Source organism: Jaculus jaculus, chromosome 6, assembly GCF_020740685.1.
Source record: "Jaculus jaculus isolate mJacJac1 chromosome 6, mJacJac1.mat.Y.cur, whole genome shotgun sequence".
NCBI lineage: Eukaryota > Metazoa > Chordata > Mammalia > Rodentia > Dipodidae > Jaculus > Jaculus jaculus.
Window position 1 is genome coordinate 4,529,998 of NC_059107.1, and position 21,551 is coordinate 4,551,548.

Sequence of the window (21,551 nt, forward strand, 5' to 3'; positions counted from 1 at the left end):
GTCTGTGTCCCACCAGGTGTCTGAGGCATGTCCTCAAGCTTAACTATTCCAGATGTCTGTCCCTGCCACTTCCCTTTTAGTCAAAGTTCAGTGGACATTCCTAGTCATTAAGCAGGATTCTTTTCTTTCCACCAGGGTGAAGATATTTTAGAATAAATTTCTCTCTCATTCCTAACAATAAATTTTTAAAAGAAGGGACACATTCCCTATAGCTGCCTGTTTTATTTTTTGTTTACAAGTGGATGAGAAACTGCAACTCCACCACGTACGTGATAAATTAAGGCTCCTAGTAGCAGACAGAGCCATGGAAGGTTGTTTATAACATTAATTCTCCCGAGGCCTGAAATCACAGCATCAGGGTTGCATATCAACGTCTGGCAGAAACAAATCAGTTGCAAGATAAAATCCAATAAAGTACATTTTTTTTCCTCGATGCCCATCAAAAAAATACCTATCCTACTTGCTTGAGACTACATTCTTCAAATAGGTTTATTCAGGGCAAGAAAACTGCAAAAATCCAAGACAGTGGGCAGCTGGGCAGCTTGCCAAACCCAAGCAGGTCCCTTTTGGAGGAAGAAAAGGATCTTTCACTTCAGGAAATCTTCACTGGATCAAAGTTCATCACAGCTGTCACTCAAACTCCCCCCTTTGGAAAGTGCTGGTAACAGTTTTGTAATAATAATAATAATAAGCCAATTCACTTGATTACACAGGGATTTGTGACATGGCAGACATATGATCTTATGTGGTTATGAAGCTTTGGTCTGGGTGTACCAACACAGAGCCTATTGGAGCCAAAGGTAGAGAACCTGTGATAAGCAGGGGACCTTGTGCCAGGGTCACACAAATGCCCGTGAGAATCACAGGGAGCTGTCCATGATTAGTTTCCTGCCCAGGGCAGTCAGTTGATTCTATCAACTTGTCACCCTGACATGCTGACAGCTCAAGCCCAGGGGACAGAATGAAGCGACAGGTAGGATTTGCAGAGCTGAGCAGGGAGGGAGACTCCATTTAGTGGACAAGAAGACATGGGGAAGGAGTGTGAACGCTCTGGCTTCTGGTTTCCCAGTAATTCAGAAAGTTCATGGAACCACTGACCCTGTCCACATCAGTTTTCTTACCTGAGTCATGAAGGATCAGCTGTCCGGTGCTGTGATGAGAGCCATTGTGAGGGAAGGGGCACTGAGCATTAGAAAATTAAGTTGGACTGAGAATCAAGTGAAATCAAAAAGTGGTCCACCTCTTTTCCCAGCGCCCCCCAATAACATTTGGCACAAGTGGGGCCATTCAATAAATATCTGTGGGAGGAGAAGCCTGGAGGAAACAAGTTACAAGTATTTCTGCATGGATCACTTGAATAAAATAGATAGGACCATGGAAAGCAGACCAGACAAATAGTAGCTTTGTTGTGTGTGTTTATAAACAAATATGAGTAATGTAGCTGCTGTGGTTTGAATGTAAAATAGCCACAGGCTCATGGGTTGGAACACTTGACCCCCGACTGGTGGCCCTGTCTGGGGAAGGTGTGGGAGCTCTAGGAGGTGCAGGCTCGCGGGAGGAAGCGGGTCCCTGGGGTGCGCCTTGAGGTCTGGCAGCGCAGCCACACTTCCTGTTCCCACTCTGCCCCCAGGCTGTGACGTGGTGAGCCGGCCTGCCAGGCTTTCCCTGCCAAGAGGCCTTCCCTCGGAACCAGAAGCCAAAATAAACCCCTTCCTTCTTTAAGTTGCTCCTAGTCAGGTCTTTTCACAGCAGCTAGAAAGTAACTGATACAGCAGCCCAGTGTGCCAGCTCTTTCTGGCCTTCCCAGCCAGGCCGGGAGAGTAAGGGTCCACTAAATCCTTCCTGGAGCCACTGGAAGGCTTCTCCGAAGGAGAACCCACTTGTGCTATCTCAGAGGTCCACTACCCTCTTCAGGAGAAAGAGAGAACACACACACACACACACACACACACACAGACACAAGTCCAGCACTGGTTTCAACATGCAGGCACCGTCCTGCCACCCCATCCCCCATCCCTGGGCATGGGCTTCCTCCAGGCCACCGCACGCCCCCCTGCTTACTGGGAAGCCTCCTGCTGTGGTTCTGCCTACACTGCCCCTCAGCCCCTAGAGTTGTGGGCTCTTCTGGGATTGAGTGCTGAGCGTGGGCATGCCAGGGCCTCTAGCCACTACAAATGAACTCCAGATGAATGGGCCATCTTATGCTTCTGGTTTATGTGGGTACTGGGGAACTGAACCTGGGTCCTTAAGGCTCCGTAGGCAAGCGCCTTAGCCGCTAAGCCATCTCTGCAGCCTGAGTTTTCTGGTTCTTGGTCACATGTGAGCTTCTGCCTCCTCCCCGTGCACCGCAGTGGCGCTCTCACCAGCCTCCCGGGAGTGGGGAGTGACCCCCTAGCCAGGGCCAATGTCACAGGGAAGGAGCTGAGGCCAGGACAGTAAGTGCTCATCCTTCAAACAGTCCTTGTCCTTGGCCAGGCAGGCAGCTGCTGCAACCCTCATTTGCTTTCTCCTGGAAATGATGCATTTTGTAACCGCAGTCCTTCAGCGAAGGGCCACATTAGCTGCTGGATGCTAAATACTGCATGTTGGTTGTAGCCGATGGGCCCTATGCAAACACACCCTTACAGCAAACAGCCAGGAACACGGAAAAACATCTCCAGACAGCATGAGGCTACAACCTGTGTGTCAGCCTGCCTGTCGCTGCCCTAGGCAGTGCCTGTCAGCTGAGGGCCCTGACCTGGCCATGTCTGCTTAGAAACCGGGCAGGGACCCGTGAGTCATGCCCTAGTCCACTCATGATGGAGATCTGGGGACGGGTGTCTGGGCCACTCACCCATACCTAATGATCCTAACGGACACTGGGAATGGGCATTTATCCCTTGTCTTCCTGAATGCACGCACTGGGCCTACAAGGCAGGTACCAGTATTACCCCCACCTTACGGCTGGGAGAACTGAGTCACCGAGTCAGTAAGCAGTCCAGCTACCGGTCGGACCCAGTTGCCCGGACCCCAGTGTTGCTAACCAGCACACCACAGCCAGCACCCATGCACTGAACCAAATGGACTGGTGGCGTCATGTATTCAAAGCCACTGACCCCAAAAGACCCATTGGTAAGTCAAATGAGACCTTGTCTATGGCTATATTAGAAGTGGCCTTTCAACCTCAAGGGCCGTGCCCGCACACTCCCGGCCCGATACAAGTTCACGGTGTCCAGGTGGCACCTTCCTGTCAGCGCTCCACGATTAATGAATGGGAGGCTCTGGAGTTCATTACTGGCCCATCCTAGCATCGCCCCTGTCCTCTGCGCGGCTTGCAGGAAGATCAATTTTCCCAGCAGAGGGAAAAACCACAGACTCAGCTCCCTGGCCAGATTTTATCACCTGCTCCAAGAGAACTGGGAGAAAACAAAATAGTTTAAAGGCAAATGGGGACAAAAGACAGAGAGAGAGAGAGGAAAAGTGTAAGAGAGAGAGATGCGAGAGAGAGAGAGATGAGGGTGATATCTTCACAAAACCCAGAGTCCTTCTTGGAAAGCAGCAAGGTGAACCTGTCTCCCTGTATCTGAGTCAATAAAACAGACTCAGAGCAGGTCTGGGGCGGAGCTGCAGCTGTGATCCTCAGACCTCAGGACCCCCTGTGAGATGAGGAGGGAAAGCCGCTGTCCGTGGCGGACGGCTTCCATAGCTCAGAGCATTTCCCTCCCCAGAAGCCTGCCTTACAGCGCTGCTCGGACCCCTCAGCTCAGCACGAGTCCCAGGAATGTGATGACTGGAGCTGGGTTACATCCCCTCCTGCAAGTTCCTCCAGGGCTGCAGAGCTGCCTTCAAGGATGCTGCCTCATATCTGACCGTCCAAGGCCTGTGTCAGGCTCCTGTGACCTGCTTGACACAGGCTGTGCCCCCAGCAGCATGGGTGCTTTACACGCCCGACGATAGGATGTTGTATTAGATTTTTATCATCGTGATGAGTATTAGACACAAATGAGGCAGGAAGGATTTATTCCAGACCATGGTTTCACAGGCTGAAGCCCACGGCCGTCTGGTCCTGCATGCTTGTGCAGAACATTAAGGCGGTAGGAACGTGAGGCAGAGGAGCCTGTCCACCTCACGGAGGGCGGGACACAGAGACAGACAGGAAGGGGCCCGGGCAAGACACGCCCTTCAAGGGGACACTCTTAGGGACCTACTTCCTCGGGCTCAGACTCACCACTGAAGTTTCTAGAATCTCCCAAGATAGCCCCACCAGCTGCAGATCAAGCTTTCAAGACACGAGCTTGTGGGGAACACTTCACATTCAAACCATAGTAGATGTGACCAGTGCCCGGGACTGCCAGCCTCCTTCACTGGCTCTTTGGTTCACGAGCAGCAAGGCTGCTGTGTTTGCGCTGGGCCTGTTCCTCAACGGCTAGCGACATCACACAGTCCTTCCCCACCCTAGCCCCTTCTGAGGATAAGTGTCTTAGGCACAGGCTCAGCTGAAAGACAGTTCCAGTCAGCCATCTTTGTGCCTGTCCTGTGACGCCCCACGAATCGTCTAACTGAATCAGGACATCCCTCCAGCTCAGAGAAAGAAAATCTGAGTACTCCACAGTGACCCATTTTGAGAAGTAAGCGGAACCAGTTGGATTCTCTTTTAGGAAGTTAAATGTAAGTTGGGGAGATGTTCAGCTGGTCAAGTGTTTTCCTCGCAAGCTTGAGTTCGATCCCCAGAACACACGTTAAAAAAGTAAAACAGGGCTGGAGTGATGGCGTAGCGGTTAAGCGCTTGCCTGTGAAGCCTAAGGACCCCGGTTCAAGGCTCGGTTCCCCAGGTCCCACGTTAGCCAGATGCACAAGGGGGCGCACACATCTGGAGTTCATTTGCAGAGGCTGGAAGCCCTGGCTCGCCCATTCTCTCTCTCTCCCTCTATCTGTCTTTCTCTCTGTGTCTGTCGCTCTCAAATAAATAAATAAATAATTTTAAAAAAATGTAAAACAGCAGCTGGTGTGGTGGCGCGTGCTTTCGATCTCAGCACTGGGGGGGGGGGGCACAGAGCGGCAGATCCGAGGCCTGTTGCTCAGCCGGCCTCGTGTGCTCGGCCGCTTCCAGGTGAGAGACCTCACCTCAAGGAAGGTACATGGTGCCTGAGGAAAGCAACACCTGAGGTTGCCCTCTGGCCACCACACCCATGCCAGCACACATATGTGCATGCACGTGTGCGAATGGTGAATGCCTCCATAGGAGCACTAAAGGTGGAATCAGAAGCAGCCACTGCAAACCCAGGGTGAGGACGCAGCGGCCATGGGGACTCAGAGGCTGCGAGGCAGGGGCTGTGGGTCGGGGGGATGTTGCTGCCACCAGCAAGCAGATGTGGGGAGAAGGAGGAAGGAACCAAGCACATGCCATTGAAGGAGAAGCAAGGGCATGAGTCATGAGTGCTGGGTAAGGCCGCAGGGGTCCTTTGGGTCTGGTTGTGGTTTGAGAGGTCCACTGCAGCGCATAGCCTTCCGTGTTCTGCAAGCTCCCTGCCGCCCTTGCCGCCCTCAGGTAGGCCCCCACCCCAGTTACCTCACTGACTGAGTTGAGGCAGACTGGCAGTGGTGCCACAGAGCCCACAGGACAGCCCTGAGGGGCACTTGACGGGTCTGCCACCCACCCACACCCGGGCACGTGCTCTGCCTGCCACCGCCTCAGCCCTTGGCCGGTGCTACGCCGTGCTTCTCACTGAGGTCCTTTCATCTTCCCGCCCCCGTAACTGAACTTGCAGTTGAACCTCCACGTTGATTACACAGATTCCTAACAACTCACGTGTTTCCCTTCTAGGCCCTCAGTGAATGCTCCAGACTTGCAAGTGGGGCTGGTTTTAGAAACAGAATCCCCAGCTGTGGGAGAGGAGGTAAGCTTCAATGACAGCCTTATCCAGCCTTCCTGCCTCCCCCACGTGAGCAAGAGCAGGACTTGGCCTCCTTCTTAGGGCCCTGGATGACCAGAGGCTTCTTAATCGCCCATGCTCCATTACCCCTGTGGCTCCCAGCATGTAAACGGAGTCACATGGCACAAAACTTTCCCCTTCACCCTAAACTGATTAAATAAATTCCTTTGTTCCAAAGATTTCTGAAGCCTGCCTCTCTGGGGCTCTGGGACCCTGCCATGCCACCTTGATATGGTTTTATAACCCTCTTAATCCATCTTAGATTCTAGAAAGGTAATCTGTCTCAGCGACCTCCCATTTGAGCCAGCTTGCTGCCCTCCTTCTCTGCTCTGTCAGCCGGTGGGAACAGCCACGTCTTACCAGAGACCTTGGCCTTCTAAAGAGCGTTTGGGTCTGAAACATGCCAGAGATTCAGAGTTTAAAATCAGCATCTATCCAATAGACTGTTTCAATTTATTTTTAATCAGAGAGCGCTGACACAAGGACTTGTGTTTTCAATGGGTGTCCCACACCAGACTTTTAGATGTCATACGGCAAACGGGATTTGAGGCAACTTGCATGTGCTCGCCAGCTCACTCCCGTGTGTCATCAATTTCGGGGCGTATGTGGTGCAAAGACCAGTCTACACTTTGCTCACGTGCACATTCAGAGGCACCTGGCTCTTCAGGAAGGGGAGCAGGGAGTTCGCATAGGGTGCTGCAGTCCTTAACAGGGACTGAATGGGAAAGGCGACGCCAAGGGCTGAGCAGGATTTTCTCCCGTCCCCAGCCCCTCCAGAGGCCCACGTCCTTGCTGATGATCTGCAGTAAGCACTTGGCTTTCACGACGCCTAACCCAAGGCTATAAGCACAGGGTTTCTTCACATACATATAATCGTATCCTTTATATCCACACAGGACAGAACTGTTCCTTTTCATAAATATGAGTCATTTATTATTTAGGGACACAAAGTTAAATTGTATTCTTTTGTCAAAGAGAGCAATGGCCCCTAGAAGCAATGCCACATTGATTCACATCAATACAGTGGGGTCAGGCAAGGTCAGCAGTAAGAGATGCTATAAACGGTCGCCCGTCCTGTGCCCGTGGTACAGAATCAGGGGTGTGGACTTGGGTAAACGGAATGAAACACCCCTTCTGAGGGAGGGAGTCTTGGGCAGGTAACAAGACTTACCAGGCTAGGCAAGCTCACACAATTTTCAAGACTTCAGGAAGCTCAGAAAGTTGGAAGATTCGCTGGGTCACGGCAGCCGTAAACAATCGCTGTGGCTTGGCGGAGGCCAAGGAGCTGCCTGCAGGCTGTGCTGATGGCTCCAGGGTGAAGCTCTCCTGAGTCCTGGGCTGCGCCTTTCAGTGTCACAGCTGCTTTCCAGTCACTCAAGCTCCTGTAAGTAACCCTTCACTCATTCACTACAAGTGAGCCCAGCAAACTCCTTGGCTCACCAAGCTGGACTGGGGTGGATGACTTTCTTTGGCCTGTCGTGGGTGCCCTATAGGCGTGAAGAGAGTTTTATTCATATCTCTTTGGGGGAAAAAGAAAGTTGTAATGAATTCTTCCAGAGCCAATGCCACCGGGTGGATGTTACTGAGCCTGAACCAGCCAACCAAGTGGACAAGGTGGAAAAGGCTCCCACGCATCCTGACTGTGGACCAGCAATGGGTGAGAACGGACCACTTCTTTCTCTGGCAAGGTAAGGAAATGTGTAGCTACAAGGAATGTGGGGCGCAGGAGAGAAGTGGAGGGTCGGGGGTGGTATTGCATACACCAAGACTCAGAAAGCACCCTCTTCACAAGTTCCCTCAGAAAACGATCTGCTCTAGCACTCAGGGTAAAAGTTAAGAAAACACCTGCACCTTGACACCACGCAACGAGCCAAGTCTCTGAGAGAGGAGCAGAAATCCCCGGGGGAGAGGGAAACAGAGGAAGAGACAAGAGGAGACACCACCAACTCAGCGTTGGAGGAAGCGGAAGGCAGGCGAGGCTGCTGGGAACCCTGGCGCTGCACGCTGAATCGTCACTGTCACCCTGAAGCCAGTAGACAGGAGCAATGACATGGGCACGACCGGGTCAGTGACACGGGGTGGGGTGCCAGTCATCAGAGCGCGCCCCTGAATGCAGGGAGGAGGTGATAGCAGGCGGCAGAGCGCCCCCGTCCTCACGGGTAGTTTCACACGAGGCTGAACCCAGAAGTAAGAATTACTAATAGCGCGTTTCCCCTAAAGAGCAAACGAAGCAGGGTTTCAGAGTTCTCATCACTTGCAGTTCTGGAACACGGGAGCAGTGTAAACCACACTCACCCAAATAAAACACTTCAAACACCGCAAGATGTACAAGTGGTTCCAGCAGTCTAGCAAGGAAACAAAAGAACAACAGATTTTCTTTTCTTTTCCACAAGAAACAAAATCAGAACCCCCTTAGACTTTTATTCCGGGGCGCAAGATACGGAAGATAATGGAGTGACGTGGCAACTGCAGAGCTGTAAGGAGGAGTAATTCTCTGTGCGAAGAGCAGGCAGGGGCGTTGTCTTTTGTGCACACAAGCGCTCTGTTCTCAGATACACAACATTCAAGAGAAAGCATCTCTCATGCACTCTTCGCCCCCAAACACTGCTTGAAAACTGGAAGTATCAGAGAGGAAAGCTAACATGGGAAACTATAACACGAAAGGATCCTCAGTAGACCTGAAGCACAGTAACCAAGAGAAAAATCCAAGGAGTACCATTATGTTCATTAATAGGGTGAAAAAACTTAAAAAATTTTAAGGACTAAAATACCTTTTTAAAAATTGATTTAGTTCTAAATTCCTAATTATAATAGAAAAAAGTGAAAGAGGGTGTGGAGAAAAAATAGAAACAGGATAAGAGGGTAAAAAAATGGTTAAAATTCATTAAAACCAACTAATATGGGATTCAGGACCCCATGTTTCACTGGATTTAAGAAATGGAAAAGGATTAATGCAAAAGTCTCCAAATTTTTTAAAGGTAACCTACAAGGAACTTAAGACTTGGAAATGTACAATATAAAACATTAAAGGTAATTAAATAGGAGTTCATGGAGTAATATGCAGAAAACAGAGAAAGACAAAGGAGGTATAAATTTTAAAGAAAAGTTGAAAGAAGCAATTTCCGTCTTAGCACATAATAACAAAGTAGGTTAAATATTCCTGCTAAGAAATAAAAGACTCCAACTGCTCAAAAAATAACACTTGCTTTCTTCAAAAACATAAAATAATAAATGAACAGCAGAGGATCTAGGGAGATGGCTCAGCAGTTAAGAGTGTTTGCTGCTTGCCTGTGCTGGCTTCTTGGGTGAGAGATCACCAAGTTCAACTCCTCAGAACCTGTGAAAAAAAGCTGGGGGTGACCATGCACATGTGCAGCCCCAGTTCACAGGGAACAGAGACTGGAGAATCACTGGGGCTCACCAATGGACAGCAGCCTCAGGTGAAGGGAGAGACCCCAATATCAAGAAAAGAAAGACATGGATGAGCAATCAGAAGGACACCCAACTTTCTCCTTTGGCTCTACATGCACACACACGGGGCATCTGCACACACATATGCATATACCACATCATACACACCACACTACACATATAGACCACATGCAAAAAACCATAAACTTAAAAATAGCAGCTAAACATAGGACACAGAATGATTAAAGACTGGACAAATTTGAACTGGTGCCTACAGCACACTATGTGCTTCATGAATGTTTGTTGGATAAATGATGAGCAGAAATGCCAAACACAGAAGCAACCTCAACCATGGTGACACCAGACAAGGCAGATATGACGGCAAACCACACCCAAAAATTGTCACCACTAACAAGCGGAAGAAGAATGAAAGATAAAAGTGAAGCACAGCTCTCGTTCATGAAGAGCAACACAAAGACAAGCTCTGGCAAAGAGCATTGAGCTGGGGAGGGCATGGTCCAGTGGTAGAGCACTTGCCAAAGGTGTGTAAGGCCCTGGATTTGAGCCCCAGAAAAAAGAATAGAATTACTAAGCTCAGTTCTATTCAAAAAGTAGAAACACACCATGAACAGGAGAACTTGTTCTGTGAAGTCAATGATAATTTATTTTTAAATTTCAAATGTGCAGCAACAATGATAGCTGTAATAGCTAAGGGCTAATATTTACTGAGGAACTATTATTCTCCCCATTTAAAGGTGAGGAAACAAGCTGGGCGTGGTGACGCATGCCTTTAATCCCAGCACTCGAGAGGTGGAGGTAGGAGGATTGTCAAGAGTTCGAGGCCACCCTGAGACTACATAGTGAATTCCAGGTCAGCATGGGCTAGAGTGAGACCTTGCCTCCAAAAAGCAAAATAAAATAAAATAAAAGTGAGAAAACCAGGGCTGGAGCTATGGCTTAGCGGTTAAGTTGCCTTCCTGCAAAGCCTAAGGACACAGGTTCAGCTCCCTAGGACCCATGTAAGCCATATGCACAAGATGGTACAGGCATGCATCTGGAGTTCGTCTGCAGTGGCTGGAGACCCTGGTGTGCCTATTTTTTCTCTCTCAAAATAAATAAACAATAAACAAATAAATGCAATATTTTAAAAAGTGAGGAAACCAAAATATTCAAAGCTTAAATAATATGTCCAAATTCCCACATCCAAGAAGTAGAAATGATGGACCTTGAAATGGGGAACCTAACTCTAGAACCAAACTCAGGGTCTTCAGCAGCCCAATGACAGGACAAAGGTCAGAAATAACACGCCCCCTGGACAGTGGAAGGACAGGCAGGAGGCCAGCCTCAGAGGCCATCCGCAGGCAGGTCTTCTCCTCGTGATCACTTGGTGGTGCACACACGGGCTTCCTTTCCTTCTAGCTTAGAAAAGTTCATGTGCTGTGGCTTTGTTTTCAGGAGGGTCTGGTCATTGCAGTTAGACAAGAAAATAGCAGTCACAATACATTGAAGAGAAAGAGAAAGAAAAAGAAAAAATGATTGTCTTTTCTTATAAAACTACACTTAAATTACTGTTAGAACTTACAAGAGAAGATTATTTTAAAATATTTCTATTTATGGGTGTGTGTGCATGTGTGAGCGCACGTGTGTGTGTGTGTGCATGTGTGTGTGTGTGTGTGTGTGCATGTGTATGTGTGTGTGTGTATGTGTGTGTGTGCATGTGTATGTGTGTGTGTGTGTGTGCATGTGTATGTGTGTGTGTGTGTGCATGTGTATGTGTGTGTGTGTGTGCATGTGTATGTGTGTGTGTGTGTGTGTGCATGTGTGTGTGTGTGTGTGTGTGTGCGCGTAGGGTCTCTTGCTGCTACAATGAGTGCAGATGTTTGCTCTACTTTATGCACCTGGTTTTACATGGGCAGCTGGAGAAGTGAGCCCGGGCTGGCAGACCTTGCAAGCAGGTGCCTTTGACCTCTGAGCCATCACCCCAGGAACAAAAGAATTTGATAAGGTGATGGTGAGAGTATGAATTAACAGAAAAATCAGAAAAATATAATGGCAAAAAATCCAATAGTAGCCCAAAGCATAAACTATCTATGAAATGTGTAGAACATATAGGAAGGAAAAGACTCACTTTTTAAAAAATCTTATTTTCTTTTATTTTTCTCAATTTTTAAAAACATTTTCCATGATTATAAACAAAATCCCATGGTAATACCCTCCCTACCCCCACTTTCCCCTTTGAAATTCCATTCTCCATCATATCCCCTCCCCATCTCAATCAGTCTCTCTTTTATTTTGATGTCGTGATCTTTTCCTCCTCTTATGATGGTCTTGTGTAGGTAGTGTCAGACACTATGAGGTCATGGATATCGAGGCCATTTTATGTCTGGAGGGAGCACATTGTGAGGAGTCCAACCTTTCCTTTGGCTCTTACATTCTTTCCGCCACCTCTTCCGCATTAGACCCTGAGCCTTGGAAGGTGTGATTGAGATGTTATTCGGTACTCTAGTCACTTCTTTCCAGCATCATGATACCTTTTGAAGACTCCCTTTTTGAGGAAAAAAAGAGATGCGAATTTGTGGAAAGACTCTGAATGGGAAAACGTAAATTGCACAAATTTTAATTTTCTTCATATTAACCTACAGCATTGATGTAATTCCTGTTAATCTCCAATGGTGCTTCTTTGGGAAACATAATAAATTATTTAAATTTACTCGGAAAAAAATAAAAATTTTATTTGGAAATGACATGGTGGGGTTTTGACTTACTTGAAACTAAATGTGATCAGAACAGATAGACCAAAGCCACAGAAGGAAGACTGCAGGAAGGTTTATATACTACGGAAAAGTGTCAGTATAAAGCCAGGAAGATAGATGAATTCTGTTTACCAGGTTTTGAAACAACCACTTAACCCTATGCAAGATAATCAAATTAAGTCCCTGACAAAGGCAAATATTAAATGCTTAATGGACTGAAAAATGTACAACATGAAAGCATGACCTAGAAGGAAATACAGATGAGGTGTAGCTAAGTGAGAGGGTGCTTGCTCAGCGTGCAAAAGGCCCCGGAGTCAACAAATTAATAATAATAATAATAAATGAAAGAAAATATAGATGACTATAATTTTGGTGCTTTGTACTTGGGCCAGTAGGATGTGAATTTGTGTGGTAAGGGAGGGAAGGAGTAAGGTGAAGGAAGACAGAGAGTGAATGAGAATGTAACTATTTTTGAAGAACCCGCTCATAGGATGATAGAAGTTGACAAGTTCAAAGCCTACAAGGGAGGCTGATGAGCTGAAGACCCAGGGAAGAGCAGAGGTGGTGGCTCAAGTTCAAAACCATTCTTCTTGGGCTGGAGAGGTGGCTTAGCGGTTAAGTGCTTGCCTGTGAAGCCTAAGGACCCCTGTTCGAGGCTTGGTTCCCCAGGTCCCACGTTAGCCAGATGCACAAGGGGGCGCACACATCTGGAGTTCGTTTGCAGAGGCTGGAAGCCCTGGCGCGCCCATTCTCTCTGTCTTCCTCTATCTGTCTTTTTCTCTGTGTCTGTCGCTCTCAAATTAAAAAAAAAAAAAATTAAAAAAAAAACCATTCTTCTTCCCCAGGAGCAGATAAGCGTTTGCTTCATTTATTTCTCTTCTACTAAGACCTTCAATGGATGAGATAAGAACCCACTTACACAGAACACAGAGGGGAACCTGCTTCACTCAGAGTTTACTGACTGCTATGTTAAAAATACCTTCAAAGCCAGGCGTGGTGGCACACGCCTTTAATCCCAGCACTCGGGAGGCAGAGGTAGGAGGATCGCTGTGAGTTCAAGGCCACCCTGAGACTACATAGTGAATTACAGGTCAGCCTGGGCTAGAGTGAGACCCTACCTCGAAAAACCAAAAAAAAAAAAAAAAAAACCTTCAAAAACATCTAGAATAGGGCTGGAGAGATGGCTTAGCGGTTAAGCGCTTGCCTGTGAAGCCTAAGAACCCCGGTTCGAGGCTTGGTTCCCCAGGTCCCACGTTAGCCAGATGCACAAGGGGGCGCACGCGTCTGGAGTTCGTTTGCAGAGGCTGGAAGCCCTGGCACGCTCATTCTCTCTCTCTCCCTCTATCTGTCTTTCTCTCTGTGTCTGTTGCTCTCAAATAAATAAATTTAAAAATAAAAAAACATCTAGAATAAGGTCTAATGAAATATCTGGGTTCCATGGCTTGCTTGCTTGCTTTCTTTCTCTCTCTCTCTTTCTTTCTTTCTTTCTTTCTTTCTTTCTTTCTTTCTTTCTTTCTTTCTTTCTTTCTTTCTTTCTTTCTTTTTTTTAGATAGGGTGTCGCTATCTGCCTCAGGATGGCCTTGAACTCGATTCTTCTGCCCTAGCCCCCAGGTATTAGAATGGTAGGACAAACTAATCAGAAACCACCACATTTTGCAAAGCACTTCCTGAGTATATAAATAAATTCAAACGCCATGCTGGGGAGGTTAAAAGCTATAACCAAACAAACAAATAAGCTTTTTTATAATGCCAAGTGGACCACAAAGTTAGAAGACAAATGAAAAATGGGGAAACATTTATAGAAAACATGCTGAAAAGCCTTTAATAATTTTAAAAAGTTATGTTACAAATGCATGAGAAAAAGAAGAGGAAACCCATCAGTAGGAAAAAATGTGAGAAAATAGTCAAGTTACAGAGCAGTCAATGCAAGTAGCTAATAAACACAAAAACATGTTTATTACTACCAATAACCAAAGGGAGAGAAGCTAAAACAGCAGGTGGCTTCTATACTATTGAACTAGTAATGAGTTTTAGAAATGTTAATACCCAGTCCAGGACAGGTGAGGGAGAAAATGCATTATCTTACATTTCTGGTGGAGATGTGGCAATCTGACGCTATGCTTGGAGAGATGTAAAATTCCTCATGGGCCCTGCTCTAAATGCTAACGATATCAGTACCATGTTAAGGGAAAAGCTTAGGAATATGCGGGCAAGGATGTAAGAATGAGAGGAGACACTAAGTGCCTGCTTGTTTTCTCTTAACTCACTTATGAGGGAAGGCCAGATGGACGAGAGGTATGCCGGTAGAGATTTTCTTAGTGTCTGGGTGGTAACTTAAAAATACTTTCATACGGGCTGGAGAGATGGCTTAGCGGTTAAGCGCTTGCCTGTGAAGCCTAAGGACCCCGGTTTGAGGCTCGGTTCCCCAGGTCCCACGTTAGCCAGATGCACAAGGGGGCGCACGCGTCTGGAGTTCGTTTGCAGAGGCTGGAAGCCCTGGCGCGCCCATTCTCTCTCTTTCCCTCTATCTGTCTTTCTCTCTGTGTCTGTCGCTCTCAAATAAATAAAAAAAAAAATACTTTCATATGCTTTGTTGCATTTCCAAATCAATGACAATGCAGATCTATCAGTAAATATACACCCATTGTAAATCGGAAAGGGGATTAAGTCCTTTCTGAAAGACAAATCACAAAAGATACTGCCTGACCACAGTGGCAAGAAACAAAATCAACAATTATCTTGGCATGCAGTTAGTGTTTCTTTAAGTTGTTCAGACTGGCTTGTTCCAGATCAAACTGAGGTCTCTATGGAGCTCAGGGAGCTTACTCCGCAGGTGGGAACCAAAGTGGCCTTAGGGAAGACTGGGCGCCCTGCCTCCCGTTTGCTGCGCTGGATGCTGTCCATGGTACTTGCCCAACCCCGCCATTTGTTCTGATGGCCATAAAAGCCCATGGTGCATTCCCACCCTCGGGCTTCTCTCTACACCAGAACGTGCCCACTGCTTCCTGGACACACACTGACCAGCCAAGTACTAGCAGCTGAACAGCCAGCGGGCCGTCTCTCAGCTCAGCAGACGGAGATAGGACCCTTCCCCTCCCACCCCGGCACCTGCTAGGTGCTAAGGTGACCTTATGAAACTACGGCTGGAGGCCTTGGTACCGGCTCCGGCCGAGGTGCGCGTTGCTCCCTGTCTGCTGCCCCAGTGTAGCGGCGCGGAGGAGAGTCCAGAGAGGCACTGCCCGTTTCGGGGAGGGCGGGCTGCCTTGTGCCTTTCAGAGAGAGAGAACGACAGTCACAGAGGTGCCTGTGCCCTGCTGACATTTTACATACAATAACGAGCCATGCTTTTGTAAGTAGACATTAACCCTCCTTCCCAGCAGGATGGCTTTTATAGAGAATTTTGTTGTTTAACAAGAATCATTTCTGGCCTAAGAGGCATCATCAGGAGCGAGAATTCAAAACAAGTTATTCCTAAGGTCTTCAAATGAGAAAGAAGGAGAACAGAGCCTTGACCTTGCCAGTCCCATGCATTTCATTTCGGGTCTAATTACAATACTTAGGCAGGAGAAGTAGGTGTTACCCTGACAAGGGGAGCTAGAGAAACTGGGAGTCAATTTTGTACAGAAAAAAATTACATGAAATTACTTGGGATAAACAAGTTGTTAAAATGGACCGTGGGCGCGGCGCTCGCAAGTAGCAGGACCATGCAACAGTGTGTGGGGAGAGACCACGGGAGGAAATAAGCCCAGTGAGCTTCCCTATGTCTAATGGTCTTCCCTGGTCTCTTCTTACTGTCCTTCCTCCTTACTCTCCTCATGTGCCTTCCTCTTTTTCTTTTTCTTTTTCTTTAGGCAGGTTTTTGTTCCCTTATGGACAAATCATGGGGTTAAGGTAAGAGGGTGCTGAGGCGTACGGGCTCAGCGTGTGTGGACACTGTCATGGCACATGGGAAGAGTGGCGTGCCGTGAAGAGGAGACGGGTCCATGTCCTTCTTCCCTCCACCCTGCAGCGCAGGGCAACTCTGGCCCTCCACCCGCCCTGACTCAGCAAGGCCAGCACTGTGTGCACAAGGGCCGCAGAGAAGGCAGCACCCACATTCTCAGTGGAATGTGAAATGTCCCCTCAACGTTGCACGTGCTGAAAGCTTGGTCCCCAGTGCAATACACAGAGGTGAGGCTTTGGGCAGCGGGCTGGATCCGAAGGGCTCTGACCCAATGGAGTCCTCGTTGAATGGAGCTTCAGGAGGTAGTGGGAACCATGGCAGGTGGGGCCTGCTTGGAGGAAGTGGGCTGCGGGGGCCTGTCTCTGAAGGACATTATATTTTTTAATTTTCTTTCTTTTTTTTTTAAGTCTTTTTAGAGATAGGCTGCACTCTAGCCCAGGCTGACCTGGAACTCACTCTGTAGTCCTAGGCTGGCCTCGAGCTCACAGCGATCCTCCTACCTCTGCCTCCCAAGTGCTGGGATTAAAGGCGTGCGCCACCACGCCCGGCTGAAGGCTACTTCTTAGCCTTGGTCTCTTTCTTCCTCTTTGTGCTTCCTGTTCACAATGGCATGAAAAGTTTCTGCCACACACTCCTAATGCCACAATGTTCAGTCTTGCCACAGGCCCAAGGCAGCATGTCCAGTTGTTCTTGGACCAAAACACCTGAATCTGCGAGCCAAAGTAAATCTTTTTTCCTTTAAGTTGGTTTTGTCAGGTATGTTGCCACAGCAACAAAGAGAGGGGTACCTACTCCAGGAAGAATTGGCATGTTCCCCTGCACCAAGCAAACACTGACTATCTTCTTTTTTCGAGGTAGAGTCTCACTCTGGTCCAGGCTGACCTGGAATTAACTCTGTCATCTCAGGGTGGCCTTGAACTCATGGCAATCCTCCTACCTCTGCCTCCCGAGTGCTGGGATTAAAGGTGTGCGCCACCACGCCCGGCCTGAGTATCTTCTGTGCATCTGTAGGGACATGGGTGAAGTCAGGCAGCGTGAGGGTCCCTGTGGTCAGAAAGTGTGAAGTGTGGCTCCGGCATCAATCAGAGGCAAAGGAGGGTGAGAGTTGTTCAGGGAAGGGATTTAAAAATGACTTTTTTCATTATTTTTAGTTAGGATACAAAGGTTTGGGCAGGGACTTTGTGCTATCTGGACTCCATCTTCCACCTTTCCTGTATGAACTCCTAGCTTCTAGTTGGTCCTCAGGTCTCTGCAGATCATGAGGAATGCTGGGAGAGCTCAATGTTCTCAAACAAGTCTGGTGACTGTGAGAGGAGGGAGCCAGACTGAACCACTCCACAGCACACGTGCACGTGAGACACAGAGAGAGAGAGAAAGCATTGGTTTATACATGAGAAATGTATGCAATTTTATCTGTCAATTTTAAAAAATAAATGCATTTGAAAAGAAGCCTTTGTGGAATCGCTGAATTGAATGATACAAGTGGAGACAATAATATCTCTTTTATAAATTGGCTACATTTTAGTAGAAAAATTATTCTCAAATAAGCATTTTGTTTTTCACTTTTATGTCCATTATCCTATAAACTTTTTTCCCCCTAAAATTAACTCTCAGAGAAGGACCTTATTAACTCTTTATTTAGCTATTAATGTTTTGGGGAAGATTTTTATGAATTCACTTTCATGGTGAGGCCATATAGCCAGTCAAAATACTGTAGTTATTTTTGACTTACAATATAGAAGGTCATCTGACATTTTGGCCACAAAGATCAAGTGTGATCTCCTGCCTCCAGGAAGGTGCATTTACAAATTATGGGAATGTCCCAAGAGGAGGGATGCCAGAAGGGACAGCTATGGCATCAAGTTCTTACTCTCTCTTCCCTCCTTCTTTGTCTCTTTTCCTGCCCCTTTCTCTCCTTCCTTTCAGACAGGGTTTCATGTAGCCCAGTATGGCCTTAAACTTGCTATGTAGCAAGAATGACTTTGAACATTTGGTTGCCCTGTATTTCTCTCTTCCAAATGCTTGGATTATGGTATTCGCCACCACACCCAATGTATGTGGTGCTAGGAATCGAACCCAGAGCTGCACAAACACTCTACCACCTAAGCTTCATCCTTGATCCCTATCAAGCCTTTTTTCTGGCAAAGATGTAGGAACTTTGGGAGATTCTGCAAAGCTGACTAGGTGAGCCATTCCTTAGGTCCCCAAAGATCCTCTCAGGGACACCGATCTGTGGGAAAAATTTTCCATGAGGGGTAAGAATTCCACCTGAGGGAGAAAGAGCCTGGCATCTCTTGGTATGTTCACCTTTCAAGATAAGTAGCTACCAGGAGCAGACCACAGGGTGTAATTCCTTTGTTGGTTTAATTCAGCCTTTAGTCATGCTTAAAAAAATCTAAGTGATAACTTCTTTGCCTCTTGCAATGCTCTTTTGCTGGACTGCAGCCCAAGACTCCTATTAAATTGGTCAGCATTCTTCCTTTGACCTCGGAGAAGACAGTAAATTATTCTATTTGCCACAGTCTCTTAGGCACTGGGATTTTAAACACTACCCCCCCCCCCAATTCTTATTGCCTTCTCTGATAGCACCCTTTCTCCTCTTTACTCAGCCTTGCTGTTTATTCCTGGACCCTCTCCAGATCTTTCACATCCTGCCTAAACTTTGGAGGCCAGAGCATGACGTAATGCTGATGCAGGCGTCACTGATGTGACTTGCAGACTAAACAATTTTCAGATGCATCTTTCATATTTAATCTTCCCTAGCTGCCACTTTTGAAATTAAGCTAATTGATTATCCAATTGACACATTTTTAGCGTGTGTCTACCCCAGTGGTCCTTCAGGGCAAAGAGGCTTCAACAGAGGCATCCAGCATCCATTCTAAAGGCCACCCCTGTCATTAACAGAGCCCACAAGGCAGTGAGTCAAAGATCTGAAAGCCTACATTCCTTGAGGGCAAGGTTCACACACTTCAACCTTTGTTTGCCCTTGGACAATTATTGGGAGTGATTTACTTTGTCATGTCAATTAATTGGGTATGACTAACATGTTTTAGACTCAACCATGTCCTTCCAAAATTCACCTATTGAAATGTTAACCCCCAATGTGACTGTATTTGGAGAAAGGTTAAATGGAGTCCTGAGGACAGGGCCTTGTGCTAATGAAATGGATATCCTGGTAAGGAGAGGAGGCCCTCCCCTCTGCTGGCTGTCCACCGAGGAAAGGTGACATGAAATCACGGCGCAAAGGTGGGGGTGTGAGCCGGGGAGGAAGGGCCCCCGAGTCAACGCCCTGGCAGCATGATCTGAGCCGTCCCGAGTCCAGAACCATGGGCAGCTCCATTCGCTTGGTTCTGTGCACCCAGCGCATGGCGCTTTGTTAATAGTCTGTGCCGTTCCAGTGGGCCACGAAGGCCAGAGGCTGGCAGTGGACAGCGCAGCGCGGGTTTCTGTTTGCCCTTCAGAGGGCGTGTGTGGGTCTGCACCCTGCAGGTTCTGCTTGCTATGAAGACAGCAGTGACTGAGCTTGGCTCTACCCACAGGTAAGGGTGATAGCTCTGGTCACGTGGAGGTGACGTGGCTGATAATTACGTCTAGTAACCTAGTGAGACGACACACTCCACTCAGTAAGCGGCGGCCGCTCCTGTCTCTGCTGCCAGCCATCGTTCAACGGCACTCCAGGCACGGGAGATCAGTGGTGACCAAGTCCGGTGGACCTCTCTTGAGATAGCAAACAAAAGAAGTGGCTATGTCAGATAAGAAGAACGGCTTGGGGGTGGCCGGCAGTGGAGGAAAGGAGAGCTTTGAAGAGGGAGGGAGACGGGACAGTGAGTGATGGTCTCTCTGTAGAGCTGACACCTGCCAGGGTGCCTGGATGCCGGGTGCTGAGAGAAGATCTGAGGACAGGCTCCAGGCAAAGGTCCTGCATGGGATCGAGGTTGCACCGCTGGGTGGGAAGAAAGAGGCTGACAAGTAGGTGTGGAGCATGGAGGGCTGTGGGAAGGGCAGCAAGTGGTGGCTGGGCCACCAGGGGCCTCCCAGGAGTAGGGAAGGAAGTGGATTTCACCTTAAGCATGATGGGGTGTTGCTGAGGGTTGAGGAAGATAACTCCTTGTTGTTGCTGTGCATCTTCCCAAGTCTACAAGATGAAGAAAAAGGCTTTGCAATGGCTGAAGGGTGAAAGGGCAGAGGTAGAAAAAGAGGAAACTTCACCCCAAGAAGTCTCTAGGAAGGCACTGCTTGTCACCTTGTGACAGATGGCTGTCACTTGGGGAACTGGAACTGCCTCCAGCCCCTTCAGACCACTATATGCGATATTCTCTGGCACACAGAGTGCCCTCCACAGACATCTCCCAAGGATGTAGGATGCCACTGCGAGTCAGGGGTCTGGCACTAAACGCAGGATGGGCACATCCAACTCATAGCCGCCGCAAGTCTCCTTGCTCACAGGTTGACTGTCGCACCTGGGTTACCTGGTCTGTGGAGGACAGCCACCTGGAATACACATCTCTACACACATACGGAGGAGAACCACCCGGAACACACACATCTATACACACACGTGCACACAGATGCCTGTGGAAGCTGGGATGTCATCCTCAGGGGCACTACCCACCTGCTTTGAGACAGAGCCCCTCGTTGGCCTGGAGCTCACCAGTCCATGGAGACTAGCTGGCTAGTGAGCCCCTGGGATCCACCCGCACTGTCTCCCCAATGCTTGGCACTTTATGTGGGTGGGCTCCGGTGACCCATCACAGGTCCTCATACATGCAAGGCCAGAGCTTTACTGACTCTGTCCTCTGCAGCCTCTGAAGATCGCCTTTGGGGACTAGACCTGGTCGCCTTTAAACGCCTTTTGGAGCCACTGCCTCTTGCTGGTTCACCTGTAAATGCTCTCAGTGGGGGAGCCCCGAATGGACTAGTGCCCCACTGACCTCACGGATCAAAAGAGGCTCCGAAACTTTGCCACACAGAGTCTCTCCAACTGCTGGGCACCGCCGCAGCCTTTCTGCTCTTCTGGCAAACAGGTCCAGGGTGGCTGTGTGGGCTTGATGTCTAAAGGACTCCCATAAATTATGTATCCATTTAGTTAAAAATGCAAGTGGTCCTTGGCAGCCATCTCGATCCCTGTGTGCATTAGCTCATCGCCACGCATACTCCGCCCTGCATAGCACTGGCCAGGTGTGAGGCTCGATGCCTGTGTGCTACTGGGTCCCTGCTCTCTGCACAGTCTGCGTCTGTGCCTGGCTGATCCGTGCCAGGCCCCTCGCCTTCCACAGACATGGCACGCTCCACCGCCAGGCAGCTCTTTTGTTCTACAGTGTGAGGGAAGAGATGTTTAGGGGAGAATTAGAGCAAGCTAAATGAGGAGCATCGATAACCCCCTGCCCAGCGAGGCTCCCAGCTCTGCATCCACAGCTTTCCCATTTGGTGGTGAATGAGAGACATTTTTTATTCATTCGCAGCAACCTCCAGGTCTCCATCCTTCTGAGACCAGCAAATGATCACTGGAAACCGTCCTGGCCTTGGCAATG

At 48.3% G+C, this 21,551-nt stretch overlaps 1 protein-coding gene across 2 annotated transcripts in view; it reads right to left on the bottom strand.

Moving 5' to 3' along the window:
• Fstl4 (follistatin like 4) overlaps positions 1–21,551 on the bottom strand; it is a 448,062-nt gene that overhangs the window by 330,634 nt on the left and 95,877 nt on the right. The gene's annotated exons all lie outside the window — the stretch shown is intronic.